The sequence below is a fragment of the Spea bombifrons genome, chromosome 3 (assembly GCF_027358695.1).
Source record: "Spea bombifrons isolate aSpeBom1 chromosome 3, aSpeBom1.2.pri, whole genome shotgun sequence".
In the NCBI taxonomy this organism is placed as follows: domain Eukaryota; kingdom Metazoa; phylum Chordata; class Amphibia; order Anura; family Pelobatidae; genus Spea; species Spea bombifrons.
Window position 1 is genome coordinate 123,534,055 of NC_071089.1, and position 5,000 is coordinate 123,539,054.

The 5,000-nt window shown below is 49.4% G+C and overlaps 12 non-coding genes and 3 pseudogenes across 12 annotated transcripts; all 15 read right to left on the reverse strand.

The window, feature by feature from the left end:
- Positions 1 to 51: 51 nt before the first annotated feature.
- LOC128487458 (uncharacterized) lies at positions 52 to 160 on the reverse strand (annotated as a pseudogene).
- Positions 161 to 417: 257 nt separating this feature from the next.
- Positions 418 to 536, reverse strand: LOC128486012 (5S ribosomal RNA). The gene has a single exon (XR_008352333.1). It is a non-coding gene; the product is annotated as a 5S ribosomal RNA (ribosomal RNA).
- Positions 537 to 763: 227 nt separating this feature from the next.
- On the reverse strand, positions 764 to 882 carry LOC128485049 (5S ribosomal RNA). Its single transcript, XR_008351404.1, has one exon. It is a non-coding gene; the product is annotated as a 5S ribosomal RNA (ribosomal RNA).
- Positions 883 to 1,088: 206 nt separating this feature from the next.
- Positions 1,089 to 1,207, reverse strand: LOC128485885 (5S ribosomal RNA). Its single transcript, XR_008352212.1, has one exon. It is a non-coding gene; the product is annotated as a 5S ribosomal RNA (ribosomal RNA).
- A 224-nt stretch (positions 1,208 to 1,431) lies between these two features.
- On the reverse strand, positions 1,432 to 1,550 carry LOC128485867 (5S ribosomal RNA). The gene has a single exon (XR_008352194.1). It is a non-coding gene; the product is annotated as a 5S ribosomal RNA (ribosomal RNA).
- A 218-nt stretch (positions 1,551 to 1,768) lies between these two features.
- Positions 1,769 to 1,887, reverse strand: LOC128488355 (5S ribosomal RNA). Its single transcript, XR_008353771.1, has one exon. It is a non-coding gene; the product is annotated as a 5S ribosomal RNA (ribosomal RNA).
- Positions 1,888 to 2,088: 201 nt separating this feature from the next.
- Positions 2,089 to 2,207, reverse strand: LOC128485783 (5S ribosomal RNA). Its single transcript, XR_008352111.1, has one exon. It is a non-coding gene; the product is annotated as a 5S ribosomal RNA (ribosomal RNA).
- Positions 2,208 to 2,458: 251 nt separating this feature from the next.
- Positions 2,459 to 2,577, reverse strand: LOC128486929 (5S ribosomal RNA). Its single transcript, XR_008353198.1, has one exon. It is a non-coding gene; the product is annotated as a 5S ribosomal RNA (ribosomal RNA).
- Positions 2,578 to 2,813: 236 nt separating this feature from the next.
- LOC128488357 (5S ribosomal RNA) lies at positions 2,814 to 2,932 on the reverse strand. The gene has a single exon (XR_008353773.1). It is a non-coding gene; the product is annotated as a 5S ribosomal RNA (ribosomal RNA).
- Positions 2,933 to 3,136: 204 nt separating this feature from the next.
- On the reverse strand, positions 3,137 to 3,255 carry LOC128485784 (5S ribosomal RNA). The gene has a single exon (XR_008352112.1). It is a non-coding gene; the product is annotated as a 5S ribosomal RNA (ribosomal RNA).
- Positions 3,256 to 3,467: 212 nt separating this feature from the next.
- On the reverse strand, positions 3,468 to 3,576 carry LOC128487536 (uncharacterized; annotated as a pseudogene).
- Positions 3,577 to 3,762: 186 nt separating this feature from the next.
- Positions 3,763 to 3,871, reverse strand: LOC128487056 (uncharacterized; annotated as a pseudogene).
- A 260-nt stretch (positions 3,872 to 4,131) lies between these two features.
- Positions 4,132 to 4,250, reverse strand: LOC128486930 (5S ribosomal RNA). The gene has a single exon (XR_008353199.1). It is a non-coding gene; the product is annotated as a 5S ribosomal RNA (ribosomal RNA).
- A 249-nt stretch (positions 4,251 to 4,499) lies between these two features.
- Positions 4,500 to 4,618, reverse strand: LOC128488358 (5S ribosomal RNA). The gene has a single exon (XR_008353774.1). It is a non-coding gene; the product is annotated as a 5S ribosomal RNA (ribosomal RNA).
- A 245-nt stretch (positions 4,619 to 4,863) lies between these two features.
- On the reverse strand, positions 4,864 to 4,982 carry LOC128486380 (5S ribosomal RNA). Its single transcript, XR_008352680.1, has one exon. It is a non-coding gene; the product is annotated as a 5S ribosomal RNA (ribosomal RNA).
- Positions 4,983 to 5,000: the final 18 nt, after the last annotated feature.

Below are 5,000 nucleotides of genomic sequence, written 5' to 3' on the forward strand. Positions count from 1 at the left end.
GAGTAAGAAACACATGGCAAAAAGCTCTCCCCGGACTGTGAGAAAAGAAAAAGCCTACAACACCTGGTATTCCCAGGCGGTCTCCCATCCAGGTACTAACCAGGCCCAACCCTGCTTAGCTTCCGAGATCAGGCGCTTTCAGGGTGGAATGGCCGCAGGTGTGAAAGCTCTTTATTTTACTTCTCTTATTCTGTTGTTGCTGCTGCTGCTGCTGCTGCTGCTGCTGCTGCTGCTGCTGCTGCTGCTGCTGCTGCTGCTGCTGCTGCTGCTGCTGCTGCTTGTCGTCAGACAGAAAGAATTATAAGCCCTGGGACAGGACAGAGAAGGTGAGAAGGTTCAAATAAGGGTTTAAAGCTTTGATGATGAGCAAGAAACACATGGCAAAAAGCTCTCCCCGGACTGTGAGAAAAAATTAAAAGCCTACAACACCTGGTATTCCCAGGCGGTCTCCCATCCAGGTACTAACCAGGCCCAACCCTGCTTAGCTTCCGAGATCAGACGAGATCGGGCGCTTTCAGGGTTGTATGGCCGCAGGTGTGAAAGTTTTTTATTTTACTTCTCTTATTCTGTTGCTGCTGCTGCTGCTGCTGCTGCTGCTGCTGCTGCTGCTGCTGCTGCTGCTGCTTGTCGTCAGACAAAAAGAATTATAAGCCCTGGGACAGGACAGAGAAGGTGAGAAGGTTCAAATAAGGGTTTAAAGCTTTGATGATGAGCAAGAAACACATGGCAAAAAGCTCTCCCCGGACTGTGAGAAAAAATTAAAAGCCTACAACACCTGGTATTCCCAGGCGGTCTCCCATCCAGGTACTAACCAGGCCCAACCCTGCTTAGCTTCCGAGATCAGACGAAATCGGGCGCTTTCAGGGTGGTATGGCCGCAGGTGTGAAAGTTTTTTATTTTACTTCTCTTATTCTGTTGCTGCTGCTGCTGCTGCTGCTGCTGCTGCTGCTTGTCGTCAGACAAAAAGAATTATAAGCCCTGGGACAGGACAGAGAAGGTGAGAAGGTTCAAATAAGGGTTTAAAGCTTTGATGATGAGCAAGAAACACATGGCAAAAAGCTCTCCCCGGACTGTGAGAAAAAATTAAAAGCCTACAACACCTGGTATTCCCAGGCGGTCTCCCATCCAGGTACTAACCAGGCCCAACCCTGCTTAGCTTCCGAGATCAGACGAGATTGGGCGCTTTCAGGGTGGTATGGCCGCAGGTGTGAAAGTTTTTTATTTTACTTCTCTTATTCTGCTGCTGCTGCTGCTGCTGCTGCTGCTGCTGCTGCTGCTGCTGCTGCTGCTGCTTGTCGTCAGACAGAAAGAATTATAAGCCCTGGGACAGGACAGAGAAGGTGAGAAGGTTCAAATAAGGGTTTAAAGCTTTGATGATGAGCAAGAAACACATGGCAAAAAGCTCTCCCCGGACTGTGAGAAAAAATTAAAGGCCTACAACACCTGGTATTCCCAGGCGGTCTCCCATCCAGGTACTAACCAGGCCCAACCCTGCTTGGCTTCCAAGATCAGACGAGATCGGGCGCTTTCAGGGTGGTATGGCCGCAGGTGTGAAAGTTTTTTATTTTACTTCTCTTATTCTGTTGCTGCTGCTGCTGCTGCTGCTGCTGCTGCTGCTGCTGCTGCTGCTTGTCGTCAGACAAAAAGAATTATAAGCCCTGGGACAGGACAGAGAAGGTGAGAAGGTTCAAATAAGGGTTTAAAGCTTTGATGATGAGCAAGAAACACATGGCAAAAAGCTCTCCCCGGACTGTGAGAAAAAATTAAAAGCCTACAACACCTGGTATTCCCAGGCGGTCTCCCATCCAGGTACTAACCAGGCCCAACCCTGCTTAGCTTCCGAGATCAGACGAGATCGGGCGCTTTCAGGGTGGTATGGCCGCAGGTGTGAAAGTTCTTTATTTTACTTCTCTTATTCTGTTGCTGCTGCTGCTGCTGCTGCTGCTGCTGCTTGTCGTCAGACAAAAAGAATTATAAGCCCTGGGACAGGACAGAGAAGGTGAGAAGGTTCAAATAAGGGTTTAAAGCTTTGATGATGAGCAAGAAACACATGGCAAAAAGCTCTCCCCGGACTGTGAGAAAAGAAAAAGCCTACAACACCTGGTATTCCCAGGCGGTCTCCCATCCAGGTACTAACCAGGGCCAACCCTGCTTAGCTTCCGAGATCAGACGAGATCGGGCGCTTTCAGGGTGGTATGGCCGCAGGTGTGAAAGTTTTTTATTTTACTTCTCTTATTCTGTTGCTGCTGCTGCTGCTGCTGCTGCTGCTGCTGCTGCTGCTGCTGCTGCTGCTGCTGCTGCTGCTGCTGCTGCTGCTGCTTGTCGACAGACAAAAAGAATTATAAGCCCTGGGACAGGACAGAGAAGGTGAGAAGGTTCAAATAAGGGTTTAAAGCTTTGATGATGAGCAAGAAACACATGGCAAAAAGCTCTCCCCGGACTGTGAGAAAAAATTAAAAGCCTACAACACCTGGTATCCCCAGGCGGTCTCCCATCCAGGTACTAACCAGGCCCAACCCTGCTTAGCTTCCGAGATCAGACAAGATCGGGCGCTTTCAGGGTTGTATGGCCGCAGGTGTGAAAGTTTTTTATTTTACTTCTCTTATTCTGTTGCTGCTGCTGCTGCTGCTGCTGCTGCTGCTGCTGCTGCTGCTGCTGCTGCTGCTGCTGCTGCTTGTCGACAGACAAAAAGAATTATAAGCCCTGGGACAGGACAGAGAAGGTGAGAAGGTTCAAATAAGGGTTTAAAGCTTTGATGATGAGCAAGAAACACATGGCAAAAAGCTCTCCCCGGACTGTGAGAAAAAATTAAAAGCCTACAACACCTGGTATTCCCAGGCGGTCTCCCATCCAGGTACTAACCAGGCCCAACCCTGCTTAGCTTCCGAGATCAGACGAGATCGGGCGCTTTCAGGGTGGTATGGCCGCAGGTGTGAAAGTTTTTTATTTTACTTCTCTTATTCTGTTGCTGCTGCTGCTGCTGCTGCTGCTGCTGCTGCTTGTCGTCAGACAAAAAGAATTATAAGCCCTGGGACAGGACAGAGAAGGTGAGAAGGTTCAAATAAGGGTTTAAAGCTTTGATGATGAGCAAGAAACACATGGCAAAAAGCTCTCCCCGGACTGTGAGAAAAGAAAAAGCCTACAACACCTGGTATTCCCAGGCGGTCTCCCATCCAGGTACTAACCAGGGCCAACCCTGCTTAGCTTCCGAGATCAGACGAGATCGGGCGCTTTCAGGGTGGTATGGCCGCAGGTGTGAAAGATTTTTATTTTACTTCTCTTATTCTGTTGCTGCTGCTGCTGCTGCTGCTGCTGCTGCTGCTGCTGCTTGTCGTCAGACAGAAAGAATTATAAGCCCTGGGACAGGACAGAGAAGGTGAGAAGGTTCAAATAAGGGTTTAAAGCTTTGATGATGAGCAAGAAACACATGGCAAAAAGCTCTCCCCGGACTGTGAGAAAAAATTAAAAGCCTACAACACCTGGTATTCCCAGGCGGTCTCCCATCCAGGTACTAACCAGGCCCAACCCTGCTTAGCTTCCAAGATCAGGCGCTTTCAGGGTGGTATGGCCGCAGGTGTGAAAGTGTTTTATTTTACTTCTCTTATTCTGTTGCTGCTGCTGCTGCTTGTCATCAGACAGAAATAATTATAAGCCCTGGGACAGGACAGAGAAGGTGAGAAGGTTCAAATAAGGGTTTAAAGCTTTGATGATGAGTAAGAAACACATGGCAAAAAGCTCTCCCCGGACTGTGAGAAAAGAAAAAGCCTACGACACCTGGTATTCCCAGGCGGTCTCCCATCCAGGTACTAACCAGGCCCAACCCTGCTTAGCTTCCGAGATCAGGCGCTTTCAGGGTGGTATGGCCGCAGGTGTGAAAGCTCTTTGTTTTACTTCTCTTATTCTGTTGTTGCTGCTGCTGCTGCTGCTGCTGCTGCTGCTGCTGCTGCTGCTGCTGCTGCTGCTGCTGCTGCTGCTGCTGCTGCTGCTGCTGCTTGTCGTCAGACAGAAAGAATTATAAGCCCTGGGACAGGACAGAGAAGGTGAGAAGGTTCAAATAAGGGTTTAAAGCTTTGATGATGAGCAAGAAACACATGGCAAAAATCTCTCCCCGGACTGTGAGAAAAAATTAAAAGCCTACAACACCTGGTATCCCCAGGCGGTCTCCCATCCAGGTACTAACCAGGCCCAACCCTGCTTAGCTTCCGAGATCAGACAAGATCGGGCGCTTTCAGGGTTGTATGGCCGCAGGTGTGAAAGTTTTTTATTTTACTTCTCTTATTCTGCTGCTGCTGCTGCTGCTGCTGCTGCTGCTGCTGCTGCTGCTGCTGCTGCTGCTGCTGCTGCTGCTGCTGCTGCTGCTGCTTGTCGTCAGACAGAAAGAATTATAAGCCCTGGGACAGGACAGAGAAGGTGAGAAGGTTCAAATAAGGGTTTAAAGCTTTGATGATGAGCAAGAAACACATGGCAAAAAGCTCTCCCCGGACTGTGAGAAAAGAAAAAGCCTACAACACCTGGTATTCCCAGGCGGTCTCCCATCCAGGTACTAACCAGGCCCAACCCTGCTTAGCTTCCGAGATCAGACGAGATCGGGCGCTTTCAGGGTGGTATGGCCGCAGGTGTGAAAGCTCTTTATTTTACTTCTCTTATTCTGTTGCTGCTGCTGCTGCTGCTGCTGCTGCTGCTGCTGCTGCTGCTGCTGCTGCTGCTGCTGCTGCTGCTGCTGCTTGTCGTCAGACAGAAAGAATTATAAGCCCTGGGACAGGACAGAGAAGGTGAGAAGGTTCAAATAAGGGTTTAAAGCTTTGATGATGTGCAAGAAACACATGGCAAAAAGCTCTCCCCGGACTGTGAGAAAAAATTAAAAGCCTACAACACCTGGTATTCCCAGGCGGTCTCCCATCCAGGTACTAACCAGGCCCAACCCTGCTTAGCTTCCGAGATCAGACGAGATCGGGCGCTTTCAGGGTTGTATAGCCGCAGGTGTGAAAGTTTTTTATTTT